This window comes from Erpetoichthys calabaricus, chromosome 5, assembly GCF_900747795.2.
Source record: "Erpetoichthys calabaricus chromosome 5, fErpCal1.3, whole genome shotgun sequence".
Classification (NCBI taxonomy): Eukaryota; Metazoa; Chordata; class Cladistia; order Polypteriformes; family Polypteridae; genus Erpetoichthys; species Erpetoichthys calabaricus.
In genome coordinates this window covers 47,512,784-47,532,360 of record NC_041398.2, presented here as the reverse complement: position 1 = coordinate 47,532,360, position 19,577 = coordinate 47,512,784, and the positions used below count along the sequence as shown (strand labels likewise).

The following is a 19,577-nucleotide window of genomic DNA, read 5'->3' as shown; positions in this document are numbered from 1 at the left end:
CAGGAGAGGCAAATGGCTGGCACAATGCGGTATGGGTGGTATGGTGTTATGGCTCCACAGCTCTTGCATCAAAGGCCAGTTCGTTATTTAAATAAATAATAGCCACGCTCACGGCTTAGCGAGGGGGCGTGGTGGCTGTAGCAAGCCGCAGGGCGATCTGCGGTGTGGGCGGTTTTCACCTAAGTGCACAGGTGGGAAACTTACCATATGCATGATTGTTCCTGTTAGTGATGTGTCGTTCGCGAACGAGCCGGCTCTAAGAGCCGATGCTTTGAAGCGAACGAGAGGAGCCGATGCCCGTCGAGCAGAGCCGAAGCTTCGGCGGCTCCTGCTCAGCTCTGCTGAAAATCCATTCGGTAGGGGCGGGACTTTACTTATATGGGCACACAGAACATTGGCTCATAATGCCGGCTCGTTCACGAACAACACATCGGACTAGGATCGTACCATTATGTGAAAGAAGGAAGGGGGGCACACGCTTCGAAAACAGCGAGTGTTGGTACAGGCCAGGTACACAGAGCGACTGCGACAGACGAGGAGCCAGATTTAAATGCAAGCGCATCGTGAAGAAAAAAAGAAGAGTGAAGAAATGAGTGAAAGCCGAAAAAGAAGCAGCATCTGGCTGCATTTCAGTGATATTGGAGACTGCAAAGCTAAGTGCAGAATTTGTAATATGAAAATATCCGTTAGAGCAGGGTCAACAACAAACCTGCACAGACATATAAGAACCACCCACCTATCCGTGCAACTGGAGGAGAGCGTGCCCTCTCTCCTGCCATCCACTGACCCTGGAAAAGAGCCAAGTACTTCTGCTGCAGCATCCACTGTTTTACCGAAAACTGCAGGTATAACACGGTCTTCAGTTCAAACCAAAATAAGCACATTTATTCCAAAACAAATGACGCCAAACAAACAAATAAGTGTCTTTGAGGAGCTGGCCAAAATGATAGCTAGCGACTTTCAACCATTTTCCATTGTGGAGGACAGAAGATTTACAACTTTTGTACAGGCCTTAAACCCCATGTATGTTCTCCCTAGCAGAAAAACTTTGTCCCAAACAATTAGTCCATAACTATATATCTGAGGATGGAGTACAACACTGTGCTTTCAGAAACCACTGCTCTGGAAAAAAAGGTAGCATTTAATGACAACAGAGCTGTGGATGAGGCATTTCAAAGAATAAGTGCAGCAGCAGCAAGATGCAACCCCAGCAGCCTGTCTGCTCCTCCATCAGAGGGCCAAGAGGAAGAAATTGGAGCAGGGGCGTGTTCACAGGAACCACAAACTTCTGCTGTGTGGAGGCTCTTTGACGAAAGAGCAACAGGAGACACTGCAAGGAGAAATCCCACAGCTGATGCTATGCTGGAGTTGAGGTCCTATCTTGAGGAGCCCCTCATCCAAAGAGCTGAAGACCCAGTGAGCTGGTGGGAGGCCAAGGCTGCAGTCTACCCACGCCTGGTTAAGGTAATGGTAGGAAGACTTTGCATTGTCGCTACATCTGTCCCCTCAGAAAGGGTCTTCTCAAAAACAGGACAAATAATCATGGAGAGGAGAAATCGCATCAGCCCATCTAAGCAGAGGCATCTGGCATTTCTGAATGCCAACCTGGCCTAAAAACTTTTATTCAAAGAGTCATAGTGTTGTGTTGTTGTTGAGTTTGGCCTTTATTTAATTTGTTTGCTGTGGAAAAAATGCATAAAAATACGTAATGTCTGAAAACAATGAATAAGAAATTGCTTATACACAAACCATTCATAATTGCTTAATTAGGCTTAAATATAAGCATCCAAGTGATACTAAACGAAGAGCCATTCGGGAGCCGTAAGAGCCGGCTCTTTAAAGGGAGCCGTTCCAAAAGAGCCGAAGCTTTGAAAAGAGCCGGAGTTCCCATCACTAGTTCCTGTGGCTAATGGGCTGCAGCTGCTATGTCCTCTCCGCATATATAGAGAAGCGCGAGCGGGTTAAGAGGGGGAGAGAGAAAAAGTAGAAGAGGAAAAACAAACGGAGGTTGCAGGAGGAGGAGGAGGAGGAGGAGGCGGCGGCGGCAGCAGCAGCAGGAGAAGGAGAAAGTCGGTGCGGGAGAACGAGTGAGTGCAGGTTCACAGGCAGCTGTACTGGTAGCTTGGGTGTATGGCCGACACCCGAAGTGTAGCAGCAGTGGTCGCTCCCGCAGAGTTGTTTCTGCAGGGCGGGAGTGACCAGAAGATGGATGACTCTCCGCGGAAGGCAGCGGGAGTTGGACTTGGGGCGAGTATTCCACCGCATGAGCCCCCTGGTTGCTGTGGAACCCAAGTCGCTGGCTGGAAGAGCCTACCGGAGCCAGGGATCGGTGAGGCAATCCAAATAGCGGAAGCAGGCAGAGAGAAGGTCAACTGCAAGGAGGGCGATTCTCCTGTAGAGCGCTCATACGGGTATAGCAGGGGAGTTGTCAGAGAACAGAAGACACCGGGCTTTTTGATTTTAACATTACTTCCTGTACTGTTTTACCTCGTGGTTTTTAGAAGAGTTTATTGATTTTAACCTCCACTTTTCATTTTATGGAGTATTTATTTATTGAAGGAACTGCACAGCACTTTGTTTGCACTTTGATTTTATTTTAATAAAAGCACTTTGCACTTTTTAACCATCCTCTTGCTCAATTGTTTATTGCCTCACTGACTAGCTCATCGGTGACATTACCGACGGTGATGGGTTCAAGGGCTCCCTAATAGAAGAGGAGCATGGAGCTGAACCCACATCGTCACACGTGGGTGGAGGTTCAGCAATGCTGTTAACACACTTGCAAAACAAAGGCAGTTATTTGCAGGCAGTTGATGCGCTGATAAAGAGATGATTTTCCTTGTGTGTGGTTGGGGAAAGTAAGCTTTTCAGGGAGAATTAATTTTTTTTTCACAGGCTTTGGGAATTCTAGTGTTAAAGCAGCTAAAATGGTAATAAAAGAGAAACAAATACCCCCTCCTAGATTACAATTGTCCTAGAACTGCTGGCTTCCAACACAATGATTACTGGCACTCTGCAGTGGAGTATGAGGCACAAAGCAATATAGCAAAGGTCTAACACCAAGTCAATCGTTCGAGACAACACATTGCCTCCAGGGCTGGGGAACTTGATCAATCTGGTGGAGACACCAAATGCTACCACAAGATTATGAGAAGAGAAAACAAATCAAAATGTGTCATTGTGTCATCTGCCAGTGCTCATCCACCTTAGGAATGTGTCCATCTCAGTTTCTGACCTTGGGTGCTACAATAATTTAAATTTCAGTCATGTCATCTTTTAATCTTTGTTTGCTTAACTGCTACTTATAACTTTGAAGGTATGTTTTCCTTAATGTAGTTCAGTCTGTAAAAATATCCAACTTTTTAGTGTTCTAGTAACTAGAGAGAAAAGAAGGCCATCACTGATCCTTCGGGCACCCCCAGGTTTACCTGGTTCATCCTAGGCATCTCTTCTCACCAGAACACATGGTAGGATCTGCCCAAGAGGTGGACTCAAAACACCAGATAGCAGTCCAAGTGATGCCAAAGTCAGAGAGGGAGGTAATGAGGATCTGATGATTTGACTGTATTGGGGGAAAAAGAGATATTTAGAAGGAGGAGGACGGATGCCATGTTGGTAGCTCTACCCAGCCATATAGTGTTGGCTAGAGTAAGTAGAGCCCTCTCAGTGACATAACCCCTTTTGATGCCTCACTGTTTAGGATCAAGCAGTCTCTTCTGTAGAAGAAATGACTTCATTATAGAGACAGCACATTCCAGTATTTTAAATAGAAATGAGAGGACAATAATCGGAAGTAATATTTAACTAATCAAATCTGACTATTGAACCTTGAAGATGAGAGTGATTAATCAGCTTTTGGTGGACTTTGCCTTTTTTTAAATGTGCTGCTCTGCATCTGTTGATCTTTATATGTCACATAATTAAAAATCGTGGTTCGAAGAAATGAAATTTTTACTCCCTGGTTACAAATTGGAGAATACTTCACAACATGGTTACTACCCTTCTAAACAAGTATTGGACATGTGATTTGAAAAGTTTGAAACCAATCTGCATTTTCATGAATTCAAAGGCTAAATACAGTAACACACATTATGAAGAAAAGAATATGTCTATTTTAAGTAGTGATTTCTTCTAAGCAGAATTTGAGAGGCACCTAGTGTTGAAATGCAAGATGGTCAGAGCTGATTGCTCCTTTTTCTACAATGCTTTTCTGTATACCTGAGTTTATCAATCAACCAGGCCTGTGTGAGGATTAAATGTGTTATCTCATGAGTAGTAAGGTGTTGGCTGGGTGGGGATCTGAGTTGGGGGTGACAGTAATGTAACTTGCCTCAGGAAGCATTATTTAATGTACCAACTGTGGAGTCAACTGTCATGCTTTTGCTGAAGTGTTTCATTTAATACGACTTTATTGAGGTTCATATTTAATTCAATGACAATACTGCTTGTAAAATAAAGTCAAATCAATTGTAGTGACATATTTACATAGTACAATGAAGTTGGAACAGCTATAAAATAAAATACCATCAAAAGACAAAAAAGCATTGTATACAGCATGTATATAATCTATACAATATACAGGTAAAATTCCATTACAAGGAATATCTTTACAATGAAATTTTCATTACAACGAATATCTTTACAACGAAATTTTCATTACAACAAAGTATTTTTATGGTCCCGACAGTTTCCCCATATGACACGAGCCTATAGAAATCTCATTACTACAAAGTACATTCAGCAGATACTTTCATTACAACGAAGTGCCCTTGAAATGCCTGAATGAATCATCCACAGAGCAGTTAGTTCTGTGGTCGCAGCTCAGTTGTGCACAACGATCCCCTGAACACAAAAATTGTAAATTTGTCTCTTTCTTCAAACTTTCCTCGTACCATTTTTTTGCTGTTTTTGTTTTCGGTGGTTTTCAGTGATACCTTTTACTTATTGCTTGTCAACATTTGAAAAACATCCATTGGAATTTAACTCATTGTCACCCTCCTATAGAAACGGCAGACACAAAAAAACAATAACAGTTCATATTAGAAAAAAAAAAAACTTCTCTCGATTCCGGCAAAAAGAGAAAAGACGTTGCCAGTGAATTTGGAATTTCGCCATCAACACTGTCAACTTTCTTGAAAGACTGAGCAAAAAAAGAAGAAAAATCTCAGGTTGCAAATGTATGCGAACTGCTGCATTTGAAGACGTCGGAAAAGCAGTTTTTATGTGGTTCAGTGATGCTCGTTCAAGAAACATTCCTATTAATGCGGCACTCATTCAAGAAAATGTGAGGTTTCTAAACTCTCTTGGGACCTCCCCAACTGGACAACACACCAAAGAGCGTCCTGAAGTGCGATCACCACGTCTGTGGAAGACTGTTTATCTGTTGCCGGGACAATAGCAGGCTCACAGCTCTGCTGCGGCTCGCCGCCAAAGCAAACAAAAAATATCTCGATGGGTGATGCAAGGAACAATGTAAATGCAGGGAACAGGATTACTTGGCCACTAACCTGGCCATGACCCTGCCTGACTGCTGTGTCTGTGTATAGGAAGAGAGGCAGATCCCCCTACAATAGATAGATAGATAGATAGATAGATACTTTATTAATCCCAAGGGGAAATTCACAATAAATAACCGTGCTATTCCTGTTTCAAGCTGAATAAAGCTGGTTTTGCTAAAGCACTGAGACTCAGCCTCGTGTTTTGGGGTGCAAGACATGGACTTATAGCACGACCCGATCTTTTAGGATTTGCTTCTCTGGAGCTTCACTGTAGCGCTGTGAGCCTGCTGTTGCCCTGCCCCAGCAACGGACAAACAATCTTCCACAGACGAGGCAATTGCGTGTTTTGGGATGCACTTCAGCGTGTCGTTCCCGTTGGGTGGGGGGGATTCCAAAAGAGTTCAGAAACCTCACAATATGAAAAAGAAGAAGATAAGGATGATTCGGCTTCTGATTGATAACTGTGCTGCCCACAACATGCTTTCACATTTAGATAATGTTCGCGGTGAATTCCTCCCACCCAATTGCACAGCAGTGCTTCAGCCATTGGATTTGGGCATCATTCGCACCCTGAAAGTGTATTATTGTAAGGAAATGCTGAGAAACATTCTCATCAGCATAACCTGTAGACAGGAGAAGATTAAAACTAATGCAAAAGAAGCTATTGAAATGATTGCAAATGCCTGGACGCAACTTAAAGAAAGCACTATAGTGACAAATACAGAATCTCATTACTACGAAATTTTCATTACAACAAAATATTTTTTAGGTCCCTGGCAGTTCGTTGTAACAGAATTTTACCTGTATAATTAATTTTTTATATTTTTTGGAATTACATGCTTTTCTTCACTTTCCTTTTCTATATGTCAAATAAAGGTTAATGGAGTACATTGTGACTAGTATTAGCACAGCTTATTGAAGTAAGCCACTGTGTCTCCTTGTCATACATTTTACAAATAATTTCTAAATCATGTGCAAATATGAGATTGGATTGATGTAAATGTTAATGCAGTGAAGGAATTGATCACCAGAAGTAATCTGGGCGATTCCGACATGAAGCTTCAGATTCTGGCATGTTGATTGCAGGGTCTCTTGCTGCCCTGACTGACTTGATCAAGAACTGTGCAGCCTTTGCTAAGGAGTTCAAGTCAAGCGCTACAGAACTGGCACAATTCTGCCATCAAGTATAAGATATTAGTGGGTGGATTCTGGGTCAGTGCCAGTTGCTTTGGGGAATGATTGAGTGCAACTTCAGGCTGGAGCAGGCTGGGCCAGAGACAGACTGTCATTCCAAACAGTGTCAGACTGAGTAATACAGCCACATCTGGGCGGACTGATTAGGATCCAGCTCAGAGAAATCTGTCCAGTTGAAGTCCGAGTGTATTATGCTAGCATGGAGCAGAACTGGCACAATCTTGCCTTGAAGTATAAATTATTAACGGGTGGATTCTGGTGAGGTTGGCTGCAATTTCTGACCTAAATCGCTCAAAATAGAGCTGTCCAGTCATTCCAAATAAACTCTGCCCTCATGCTACAGCCATATCTGGGATAACTGATAAGGATCTGGTTTGAGGAAATCTGTCCGTGTGTGGCCTGAGTGTATTTGGCTAGCTGGGTTTTTTGGTTTCTAATGCTAAATGTAGTAAAACAGCTGGTAATACTGAAGTATCTTTTTCATTATATTTCTGAAGAAGAGAAACATCTTATTTGTAATCGCTCAACACCAGGCCTAATGCTTTCCCTAAGAGTGAAGGCCAGAAGTATTCTTTTATTTTCCTAAAGCCTAATCTCTCATAAAGCTTCTTCCCTTCATGTTGGATCACAGATGTACACAGCACTGTGCTTTGGAAGCCATTTGCCTGGGCAAAATCAATGACAGCTCTGCAGCGGACCTTTAGCCCTCCTTGGCCGTCGGACTTTACTTTTATTCTATGTTAATTAGTGTTCTCTTATTTTAATTCTTATTTTGTCTTTTTTCTCTTTCTTCATCATGTGAATTTCCCCTTGGGATTAATAAAGTATCTATCTATCTATCTATCTATCTATCTATCTATCTATCTATCTATCTATCTATCTATCTATCTATCTATCTATCTATCTATCTATCTATCTATCTATCTATCTATCTATCTATCTATCTATCATGTAAAGCACTTTGAGCTACATTATTTCTATGAAAATGTGCTATATAAATAAATGTTGTTGTTGTTTCCCTGAATACCTCTGCCCCTGTATCACATTCAGACAGACAAGCATTTCAGTTCCAAGGCTCCCACCATCTCTTTAAAAGGCAGTGCTGCAATGGTCCCCACTACTTTCCCGTTGCAATCTGCTACCCAAAAGAAAGAATCACTGGTTTCCATGTAGCTTTTTTTGATGTCCAGCAGGTCATCTTTTAAGGCTACTTCAGTCCAACAGATGCTGACAAACTGATATGCTGTGCGATTCACTGCCAAGACTGCTAAGGCAAGTACTACTGAAGACAACAAGAAGGAGGCAGAATTCAGGAAAAAGAAGCAGAAGACCGAGAGCAGAGCCAACTGTATCCCAGGCTGCTGGAGAGCACATCTGAACAATGTTGAGGAATGTTCATTCAGGCCACTGATTAAAACCTCCCGTGCTTCTTCATAATCTCTGTCTTCAAATCTTCTAATCCAGTAGTCCTCCATGATTCAAGGTCTAATGTATAAAACAGCAAAAAGTCACTAACAGAAATTAAAGGGCAACCTCTCTTAGACCCTCAATCTCAGTAGAGGTGCCCCACATGATTGAATGTTATCCCCACTCCTTTACTCATTAGACATCAATGCCTGTACATGCAGATTGGGTAAGAATATTCCTGTCTGTTGATGACACTGCTCTTGTGGATCTCTGTTCAAAGTGCAACACGTCTGTGTAGTAACAGCTAGCTTAACTACTGATATGGTGACAGCATATCCACTCCAAAACAGACATGCCAACATATACTGTACACAGACAAAAGAAATGAAGTGGGAAAGACTTAGTAAAGACAAGACATCTGACTGGTAATATAGCAAGAGTGTGTGATGGTAAAGTCTTTAGCCTGGGCTAAATATTAACATAAATAGGGGTTCCCTAATATTGGTAGGCATTTATAATGTGATGTGTGAGAAAGACTTTCTTAAAAAGTTGCTCACTACCTAACTTGAAGCCAGTGAAGTGATTTAAAAACTGGAGTTATATGATCATTTTGCTTAGTTACAGTTAGCATCCTTGCTGCACTGTTTTATGTAGTAAGGGATTGATTCAGAAAGCCTAACTATGTAACAATAAAAGTGTTAACTTTACTTGAAAAGTACAAAGTCAAAGTGCTACAGCTTCAAAAACCTCCTTAATGTTACAGTATTGCAAAACTGAAAAAAGGGGATTGATGGATGGATGGATTATTATTCATTCACTGTTTTACATCAGTGTTGGGGAATGTGATCATATTTCTTGCTAAAGTGTTAAGAAGGATTTTAGACAATTTTATCATGTTGACAGTGTATGTTTAAACTATTTTAATTGTATTTTACTTGTGCTTCTGATCTCTATAACAGCATGTCCAACCACAGAAACAGGAGTTGCTAGTAGGGACAGCAGGCCTAAAGTTAAATTAGCAAAATGAGACTTGAGACTTAAAATATGTCGGTTTTAGCAAGATAAAAAGGTTAGAACTTTACATGTTAATCTGGTCATTTTCTAGATGTTCCACATGCATAAAACTGAAGCTCTTGTCTTGAACCATCGGTTATGTTCATGCCTGCACACCTTGTGATCATGTACTTATATGGTCTGTCAAAATGACATTGGCCAAAGAAAGGCTAGGGTTGTGTCACTTCACCCCTGACAAGCTTTTGAATGGTAGATTAAAGCAGGAAGAGATAATGAAGAGCCAGGAATTCGGAGAAGGAAGAACATAGCCATCATAATGATACCTGCTGTTGAGAGTAGCAATGTAAACCCAAAACCACACACTTTGGGAGTGTCGGACAGCTTCATCTATGACAACTTCTGAGATATTCCAGGTTGTATCATTGATATTGCCATACTCATTTACTTTTTATTTGCTCTCACCTTTTAGCACATATTTCTGAATGTAAAAAACCATAATGAGACAAAAGTGTACTGCATGCTCCTCTTGCTTTCTTGTTCCTCTGCCTTGCTGCTTGGGGAACAGAGGAAAGAGGAGACATCCTCTGATAGAAGAAGTTAAGCACAGTAGAAGTCAGTCCAAGGTGAAGTAGGATTTTCTCAGACCTAGCTGCAGGAGTGTTGTGTGTGGCTTGTGTCTCTTTCGAAATCAAGTGAGTAGAAAAATAAGAGAACTAGAGCAGAGTAGGAGGAAATCTACCTAAGAAAGAATCTGGGTGTGGGAACAGAATTATCTAATGTTTTAGGATATGGTCCCCACAAAACCGTTTCACAATAAAACAATCAGTAAAGAAATTAAAATTGCAAATTTAAGAAATAGCAACAAAGCACAGCATAACACTGCAACCTTTGCTAGGAACTGCAGATGCGAAGATGAGATGAGACCTAACCTAATATAAAGAACTCTCCATGTTTGGGACAAAGGCACATTTTTCTTTGATGTACTCCTCTGCCTCAGAGTTTAAAATTACAAATCAAACAATTCAGGCGTGATTAAAATGCACATTGCAGACTTTAGTTTAAGGGGATTTGCATACATTTTGCTCACATCATGTAGAAATAACACTTTTTATACATGGTCCCCCGATTTCAGGGCACCATAATATATGAGACATCACAATGGTAGGTATATTAAAGCAAGGTATATTTAGTACTTGTTTGCATATCCCTTTCATAGACATCACCAACTCCTGAGTATCTTCTCTGGTGATGTTCTGCCAAGTGTCTAATGCAGCCATCTTCAGGTTCTTCTTGTTTGGAGGCTTGTCCCCTTAAGTTGTCTCTTCAACATATGGAAGACATGCTTAGTTGGATTTAAAATAGGTGACTGGCTTGTCCATTCAAGAATTTCCCATTTTTTTAGCTTTGAAAAACTCCTTTGTTGCCTTAGCAGTACATTTGGAATCATCTTTTTGTAGGACGAGGAGCCATCCAAGGAGTTTGGAGGAATTTACTGGAACTTAAGCAGATGAGATGTTTCTATATACTGCACCTCAACATTCATTATGCAACTACCATCAGCAGTTACATCATCAGTAAAGATCAGTCTGAACAACACCCCCATGAGCATGATTAACAGATGAGGTGATATGCTTTGGATCTTGGGCAGTTCTTTTCATGTCATCACTTGGACACAGATTAAACATGGTCTTGTCTGTCCAAAAGACCTTTTTGCACAATTGTTGGACATGTGTTTAGGACTTATTTAGATATTGCTTGGTCTACTAGTTCCTAGGCGATTACTGAGCTCACAAGTGCATTCTTTCTTCCTAATGCAGAGGGTGCAGACCTATAAATACCTGGGAGTGCAGCTGGATGATAAATTGGACTGGACTGCCAATACTGATTCTCTGTGTAAGAGAGGATAACGTAAACGTTAACATTATTCAAAGTTATTGTCTGTTTTTACCTGCATTTTTATTATTCTTTAATTTAATATTGTTTTTTGCATCAGTACGCTGCTGCTGGAGTATGTGAATTTCCCCTTGGGATTAATAAAGTATCTATCTATCTAATGATATTTCAGACAGTCGTTATAGGAAATCCTAAGGTTTTATTCTTCTTTTTCAGCTCCATAATGGCTTATTTGACTTTCATTGGCACAACTCTTGTCTTCATGTTGAACAATGGCAACTGTATACTCCAAAGGATAGAAGCAAGACTAGGTACCTTATGGCTACAGTAATCACAAACACTTGTGACTCCAATTGTCCCAAACATTATGGTGCCCAGAAATGGGAGAATCATGTATAAAAAGTGGGGCGGCACGGTGGCGCAGTGGGTAGCGCTGCTGCCTCGCAGTTGGGAGACCTGGGGACCTGGGTTCGCTTCCCGGGTCCTCCCTGCATGTCTGTGTGGGTTTCCTCCGGGTGCTCCGGTTTCCTCCCACAGTCCAAAGACATGCAGGTTATGTGGATTGGCGATCCTAAATTGGCCTTGGTGTGTGGGTGTGTTTGTGTGTGTCCTGCGGTGAGTTGGCACCCTGCCCGGGATTGGTTCCTGCCTTGTGCCCTGTGTTGGCTGGGATTGGCTCCAGCAGACCCCCGTGACCCTGTTTTTGGATTCAGCGGGTTGGAAAATGGATGGATGGATGGATGTATAAAAAGTGTTGTCATTTCTACATTGTGTGACTGAAATGTATGCAAATGCCCTTCAGCCTTTTACTTAATAATGGCTGAATGGTTTGAGTTGTAATTTTAAACTGTGGAGCAAAGGAGTAAATTAAGGAAAAATGTGTCTTTGGCCCAAACATTATAGAGGGCACTGTAATATAGGATTCTCAAGCCCACTTAAACCAATTTGGGTTCACAGGGGTTTAAAGAGACAGGATTTGGTTTAAATAATAAATATAACTGAATGCTATCACAGTGTGAATGGAAATTAATACTGTGTTTTTGATCAGCATTTCTTAATGGTAAAACATATTGAGAAACACCAAACTCTAACTGACACCAAGTCTAACTTAGATTGATGGAGTCCTGTGTTTCATACTAAAAATAACCTGAAAAGTGTGAAGTAATCCAGTTAAGAACAGTACCAGATAGGCCAGCTGAATTGTCATATCCGTGTACAGGTGAATCTGAATTGCACATGCTTTTACTTAATAGCACAATTTGTTCTTTACATTTTTTTCTTAAACATTGAAACAAACATTACTTTAAATATTTCCTTTCTAATATGAACACCCAAAAATTGAGGAAAATATCAGGCTCAGTAATCTTATCCTACTTTTTTGATTCTGTGTAAGAAGGATTGCTTACAGAAATATTAATTACTTACATTTCAAAAGACTGCAATCAAGGACTACAGGAAACACTGCTAAAACCTGCTTCAAACAATGCTTGAGCAAGTATTTATAAGCAAAAATAAAGCAAGTGGCTGGGTCGTATCCGAGTTTACAAAAATGAGTTCTCAACCACAGCTTGTTAGACATTTACATAGTCAGTCACTTTATATCATATTAATCAAGGTCTGCTAATCATTTAAGAGATCTTCAGAGGGGAAATTAACAAGAAATTTGGATATGTCTATATGGTGGTCAGCAGAGCAAAACATAAAAACTTCTTAATTATACTGTGGTAAACAAAGCAAAATGTATACATTTCTAAAACACATCTAGACTCTGAGAGTAAGAAACGCCAATCAGTGCCATGTCTTTGGACCATGAATGGAAACCACAAAAACCAACGTCAGGATTACCTAAATGTATATAAATGTAAGACTGCACATGGGCACACAGTGTCAATAACAGGTTTGAAGTCCAAATGCCTTCAGCGATACAACACACTGCCTGCTTGTAGTTTTAGCCCTTTATTGCATACAGAAAAGCACTTGGTTATAAACAACTTCTTAAACATTTGGTTAATCGATGACATTGTAACTGATGCCTATTGTCTTATGAAATTTCCCCGGTGAAGCTGGGCGACACAACTAGTATATATAAATAGATGTATACACTGCCGAGCACCTTGTTAGGAGTAGCTACTTCATAACAAATCGTTTTCTATTTTTTTCTTTAAATTTTTATGAAATGCAGTCTGTGGACTCTATATGGTGTAAAAAGAGACAACAGGATGCAGCTCAGTGTCAGCTCCTCAGTGTCCAATTATATACACGCATGCTGTGAATGTACTCTAATAACTGAAGCCATAGTAAAACAACCAACTCTCCCTCACACCCATGAAAGAAATATTAAAATAATGAAATAGAGGCTTAATAAAGGGTCCTGTTAGCTTGTGTTTATTGTGGCTTACGCACCTGGATACAAACAACTGAAGAAAACTCATTGAACAGCACAATATCAAAGTGGGGCCTGTTCAGGTGAGCTTGAAATGCCATAGAGCATTTCCAGCTGTTTTATACTCCTGGGACATTCCTGTGGCACCAGTGAATTAAGGGCATGCTTTCATTTACTTTTTCCATTAGCCACGAGCAAGCAGATACCATTTATTCCCTTGGCAAATCAGGCACAATAAAGCAGGAGTCACTTTCTTATTTATCAGCCTTATTAATTGTCAGCACATATTGGTATTAAATTCAGGTCAGTATTAAAATATTAGCACTTACCACATTTAAAACTCTTCTGTTTTACATTTTACTTTAGTCTGTTATGAACTATAATCTATCCACTGCTGGCCATATTTCCAGCCGAATTACAGCTGAAAATACACCTAGTGGTCCAGGACAATGAATGACGCTTTCGACGACTAGGGGGAGTGTTTGGACTGAAGATGTAGTTTTGCCACTGTTGATGTTTTCCACCTAAAAGTTTAACTCGTATCCATGTTGGTCATTATATTGCTTTCTGGGGCTGGCTTGGTTTATCCCCTTAGAGTTCTGAGATTTGGTCAGCCACACATAACAGCCCAAAATCTCACACACTGACCAATCAAAATTTTTGCCCACAAAACGCATTCAAAACTACCCCAATTTGGTGTGAAAACCACACATCTGTCAACCCGGCTTCTAGTCATCGTATCTCTATTTCTGTAATGTGCTAATCATTGTATCTTGTCTATTATTGTCATAATTATTTATATTTTTCATGTATATGAATGTTTAGTCTAATCAAGGGAAAATATTAGCATAAACTTGAAAAAATGAATATGATGCATTTTGAACAATTCAGATTTAAATAAGGCGCCAGCCACTTCTTTTGATGGCAGAACATCAACTCTGCCGGGTCATTCCCCATTGCACTTTTCCATTTGCACTTTTTCTTTGCTGTGCATTGTATGTTTTTCTTCTTACTGCAGTTTGTTGTGAATTGTAGTTTTAGGAATACACACATGATACAGGCCATGACTGATCTCAGGGTAAAGTGGGTATTATGCAATTTAGAATCCTTTTTATAAGTAGAAAAGAAGTTGTTTCATCAATGCCTGATCTTTTGACTAATTTTCTTCATTTTGAAGGTTGACCTTAGAAAACATTAAAGAATGTTGTTGTAACTGCAGGTGAACTTTACACTTGTCACTTTAGAAGACTGCTAAGGAATCCGTCACATTTGCTAAAAGAATCTTGGCCCAGTATATTAAAGTATAATCATCTATGGCAAATTTAGTTTATTGTAGAGAGGATGGAAACATTTTTGCTTGCATATCTGGCCAGCATCCATCACTTCATAACTCTTTGAATCACTACTTAACATATCATAGCACCAAAGATTCATTGTACTGTCTAATGACCGTTTTAGTACTTTGTTTAGTTTGTGTGGGTGTGTGTGATGAGAGAGCACGTCTATAATCAATCTTCTTCAAGTTGAATATCCTCCCCATGAATGATGGATATACATAGATCCTTCTCATTGTAAATCCACATGCCTCATAAAATTTCCTTGCATCATTCCGGAAAGCAAATGTACTTAACATTACAGTCTGGTAATCATTATCTGATGCAAACTCTAGAACAGTTTTACAGAGAGCTCTTCCAATTCCTTGACATTGATGTTCCTTTTTCACATACATACGCTTCAGCTCTATGGCATCAATCAATTCATTTGATGGCACAGCTGCAACTGTGCCAACTACTTTGCCATTGTACTCGGCCACCCAGAAGCATGAATCCTTGGCTTCCATGTAGGTTTTCTTAATATCCAGCATATCACTGTTTAAAGAACTTTTAATTCGTATATTGTAATACACAATAATGATCTTATTCAACAACAGCAACATCAGAAATATGGCCAAAAATGGTAAAATAAATGATTTGGAGATGAGGTATAGCAGGCATGATACAGAAATGAAGGTGAGCTGTATGAATGGCTTTGAAAGCACATAAAAAAAGCTGTTTGGCCAATGACTATTGATGCCGCTGACAAATATTTGCCTCACAATGTCATAATCCTCATTTTCATACCTTCGAATCTGAAAGGCTGACATTCCTTCTTTCCAAGACCTACCTGAAGAGAAATAAGAAAAACATGAAAATAATTAAAATGTGTCAGAATATGCTTAGAAATTGCTTGCAATTTAAAATGTATGCATTCTGAAAAAGATTATGGGAGTAAAAGGCTATAAGCATGGTTCTGAAGTTGCTCTGGAAACTTGAGTTTCTCTTCTATCTTTCCAAAGATGTGCAGGTGATGTTGCTCAGTGGTTCTGAATGGGCCTGGTAGGAGTTTTTATATGTGCACCCTGTAATACACTGGTGGTGTCTTGGACCTGAGGCTGCTGGGATTATCTCCCCTTGATTCTGTATTGGAATGAAGAGACTTGGAATATTGAATTAACATAGGGGACATTTTCATTAATCAAAATATAATTTAAAGCTCATAATTCAGTTAAGCATTGTACAGGTATGTCCAATTTGAATATTTAAGTGTTTTAATTTAAAGTAATTTTTATTTTGTGCACTTTGCAACAATCTTTACCCTAACCATGTCAGTGAGACTATAATTTAAAAAAAAATTGTCTTGACACTGACCATGTTTCACATCTTTCAGTGAACTTATCTGATTAAAATTAAGTGTCTGGTCACAAATACAGTATATTCATTTTTTTCTTTGGACTCAAAATTTTAATCATCTCCAAAAATAGCAAAGATCATCCCAAATCCATACATCTGCGATTATCAATTAGCAGCCTGTAAACTGGGTGGACCCATGCCAGTCCTGGAAGTTCAAGTGGGGTGAGGAGGGTTTGAGGAAGGATTTTAAACATTTTCACTTCCTTAACTTTTGTTGTGTGAATTAGTCCATTTCTTGCAATTCACACCAACCATTTTGTATTTCAACGCTTCTAAAAGGAATAAAATCAGTAGTTTTGAATGAATCTTTTCTGGTAATTAGTCAATTTAGTTTTGTTTTGCGTCTCTATTGATTCATAAATAAATGGAGCTTAATATCCCAATAATGGTGGATATTCCATATGCAGTGTGTTTACTTTTCAGTAACATTTATAAATGCTGATTTGACTCAGAAGCATGCAGGTGAGAAACGGTAAAGAGTTGGAGTGGCATAAAAAGAGCTGCATTTAACAGTAGGTTGGACTGGTAAAGAATAAAAAGGTTGACAGCACATGTGGAGAGATCATGAACATGATGATTCCCTTGAGGTGGTTTAAATAATAATAATAATAATGCATTTTATTTATCTAGCACATTGCAGGGTATATGCAACATTGGATACAAATATCTTCTGCACAGAACACTAAAACAGACAAATACAGAATATATGAAGACAATAAACCAGAGTAAAATAGTAAATTCAATACTAGAAGAATATACTGAACAAATAATTTAATTTGAAATATAACACACACACAAATTATACTGAGCATGAGGCCAGAGAGGTAAATTGAAGAAAGATGCGCAAGTTAAATGCCATCCTGAACAGATGAGTTTTAATTAGTCTCTCTGTTATAATAAAAACATCTTTGGATGAGACGTGACTTTTGGAAGAGACTTTTTGGAAGGAAGTCCCTCCAGACGGAGACTTTTACCATGAGGTTCTTTCAAATCATGCCATACTTACAACCTTTGAAAGCAAGTCACGCGAGACGGTGACTTTTGCTATGAGATTCTTTCAAGTCACGCCCTACTTACAACTATTTTCAAACAAGTCCAAGTTCATCAGGTGTATTCCGCCACTTAGCCTGGACAGACAACAATCCATTAAAGGGCTTACTTATGAACACACACACATACACACACTTACGAAGATCCACTTTAGAATCACCCATTCATCTAAATATGTCAGCGAGAAACAAAGTCAAACGAATTTACATGAAAATTGTCAATCGGTTACACAGCAAATTGATTAAATGCGTATCAATAGACTAGGCTGAAGCAGTTAGTGGTGATTGTGCGGAAGATGAAAACATCAACTTACAATATCGCAAAGAATAACTACAACCGTTAACACCGTCCAGTCTTCTACTGGCCGAATTACTGTTGAAAGAAGGATGTATTGTAATGTTATTGCGTAATTTATGTCTGAGTGATGGACTATGCAATGGAACAAGATTAGTTGTATTAAAAATTGGTCAAACAATTCTAACATGTAAAATTTTAACAGGCGACAAGAAAGGTAATGTAGTACTTCTTCTGTGAATAACATTAGACACAAAAGGAGATCTTGATATTCCATTAAACATTTACAGTTTCCCGTTAGAATATCTTTTGCTATGATAATGAACAATTCACAGGGACAAACATTCGGAAAAGCCGGTTTATTTATTAGAGAGAAAGAAACGATATTCACTCATGGGCAGTTATACGTTGTGTTGTCACAATGTAAGTCCAAACACGGAATCAAAATTCAATGCGATCTTGAAGAAAAGTTAATTCCAAATATTGTTTTAACTGAAATTTTAAAGTAAAAGTGAAAATAATGCATATGTAAAAATTCCCATGAAAATAACAATCTCTTTAAATTGTATATCTGGTTAACCAAACCCAGTGGTTGGCAAGCGAAGCCCCCTAGTTTTTTTAAGGTTGCTGATCTAATTAATTTTGTGAGGTCATTCAAAGTCTGGGAGCTATAGCTGAAGGTCCTGTCACCCACTGAGCGCCACACTCTGGGGCAAAACAAGAATGCCAGAGTCATAAGATCTTAGGTGGCAAACAGGAGCATAGTGATGGAGAATATCACTGATGCAGTGCGACGCAAGGCCATTTGAAGCTTTGTAGGTTATTCATTTTATTTAAGAAAACAGGACATTCCCAGTTCCTAGATCTCCGTGATGCAAAGAAAAATGCTCACAAAGAAGAAGAGTGGGCAATCAAAAGAAAGTTTCTTCCAGTAAACCACAAAAAATTCAAATCACTTGTCCCAGAGGCTGCAAATTCTATCAAGGCAAATTCCAAAGTAATATATTCAAATGTAATACAAAAAATAACCAGTTTCATCCATAAACTATACATACAGTAAGAGAAAGTGAAAGAAGTGCAAAATGTGCAAGGTTCAATGCAGGTTTTAACGAAAAGTGTTGTTAACAGGCAGAAGCGGCTGCAACATGCCTGTGCCAGCGCTTCCTCCACCATTATTTTAAATACTTAATCAGGCATCCCCCAATGCTGATAAGAAGAATTAGTCTGGGTCCCTGTTTTGTCTTGGTAGAGTATTATATTGCTGTACTTTCCCCTTTTGTATAATTAATATGTAGCCTTTGTCAGAACGCCTCAAATCTCACAGACTTACCACTGTTTATAAGGGACTGTAGAATATAAACTTCTCCCTATCTTCCCTTCTACATCTATAACCTCAGGCAATTAGATGTAGTAAAAGACAAGCAAGAATTAAGTTGCAATTTTAAATAATGTATTATTGATAATATTCATAAATAATAACAATATGCAAAGTACATTTGAATATTGGCAACCATACAACCTGATAAATGTTGATGTCTAGTTTCAGGCGGCACACAAACTTGTTAGTTACTTAAAATGTCTCTAGTGAAGGCATCATTTGTGGTCAGCTTTCTTCAGAACAGGCAACATGCCTGTCTCAATATGGCTGCCGAGCTGTGCTCTTCATTGTGTTGTCCTTTTCAGTTAACGGTGTGTGAGATGGTCTTCCAGTTTGGTAAGAGGGAGAGAGGGGGGTAAAGCAAGCAAATTTATAGATTTTCTGTTCAACCCCTAGAGCCAATAGGGCGTCATGGTACTTAAAGGTTTCTGATGCAAGCCAATTCCAAACAGCCATTCTTCAGACCAATGGGGGGACAGAATATCATTACACCTGCCCTCCAAACCATGTGTTAAGGTAAAGCTTGGCAGTTAAGGAAGATGAATGTTAAAGATACGCTTTGTTTAGATATCATGCTTTGTTTGAGCAGTGGATATTAATAGCATAATGAAATGTCAATTAATTAAAGAAAATTAACGGATTTAATGGAGTTGCTGGATATTATGGTGGGCCTGTACTCTGGTACAGCTAGTGCCATGCAGAGTAGAGGCAGAACCTCTGTGTTTTTCCCAGTTAAT

At 39.4% G+C, this 19,577-nt stretch overlaps 1 protein-coding gene across 4 annotated transcripts in view; it reads right to left on the bottom strand.

Annotated features, from left to right (window-relative positions):
- LOC114651660 (probable N-acetyltransferase camello) overlaps positions 1 to 19,577 on the bottom strand; it is a 94,258-nt gene that overhangs the window by 53,861 nt on the left and 20,820 nt on the right. For 2 of the 4 annotated variants that reach the window (XR_003716222.2, XM_051928369.1), the window contains exon 2: positions 15,510 to 15,548. The gene's annotated coding sequence lies outside the window, so the exon portion shown is untranslated. Of the gene's footprint in view, positions 1 to 4,291; positions 8,178 to 15,509; positions 15,553 to 19,577 lie in introns of those variants that run through there. The other 2 variants (XR_003716221.2, XM_051928368.1) reach the window with 2 other exon arrangements.